Genomic DNA, 967 nt, shown 5'->3' with positions numbered 1-967 from the left:
GGCCAGTCCCCAGTACTGAGGTGGGTAAGGGTATAACACGCACCCACAGCAGTGAGGGCGCGCCCGGAGTGTGGTAATTGCATTGCCGGGCCTGGTGAGAAAGGGTTAACGTGATACTTGCTGAGTCCGGGGTGCCAGAGGTCGGAAGATAGTTGTCCAAGAGCCAGAGTCCAGGGATAGGATATAGCAGCGTAGTAATGTCCGAAAGCCAGGGTTCAAGGGCAGGAGAAGACAGCGTAGTCAAAGTCCAAAGCAAAGTTCAAGTTCAAACCAAGGGAATCCAAACAAGGGCAGGGACAGGAACCAGAGCTGAAATAGACAAGGGAGCTGGGCATAGACACTGCACACACAGGAGCTACAGGAAAGCTATGCAGAGCGAGGAAGCAGAGGACAGACTGGGGTTATAAAGGAGGCAGGACAAATAGCAGGAAGGGGTGGAGCAGGGGTTTGTCTGGGAGCTTGCAGGGATAGGTGTGTGAGAGCAGGGGAGGAGACAGGGAGGTAATCTAGGGTAATGGCCTGTAAGCTCCGAGGGGCGGAACCAGTATCAGGGGAGGATTGGTAAATAGAGTGGGTGCGCGCGCCCTCTGTAACGCGGTCACGTGCGCGCAATACGCGAGTGCCAGAGCGTGGGGGAAGCATCGCGGAGGAGGTGCTCGCCTGAAGGCTAAGAGAGGGTGAAGGAGCGGAGGAAGCAGGTGAGGGGACGGAGGTATGCCGAGGGGCGTGAGTCCCCTGACGGGACACCAGGGGGCGGGAACGCGCACGCACAATGGAAGAACCGCGCGCCGCAAGGGAGTGGGGCAGGGATCGCGAAGGCAGAGGAAGGGAAGGGCTAGCCGGAGGGACCAAGGTGACGGGGACACGCTGGGAAGAGCGAGTCCCCCAATCCTTTACAGTATCCCCCCCCTTGAGGATTGGACTCTGGACGATCCTCCCAAGGTTTATGAGGGAACTTCTGACGGAA

The sequence above is a fragment of the Ascaphus truei genome, chromosome 7 (assembly GCF_040206685.1).
Source record: "Ascaphus truei isolate aAscTru1 chromosome 7, aAscTru1.hap1, whole genome shotgun sequence".
NCBI lineage: Eukaryota > Metazoa > Chordata > Amphibia > Anura > Ascaphidae > Ascaphus > Ascaphus truei.
This window is presented reverse-complemented; position numbering follows the sequence as displayed.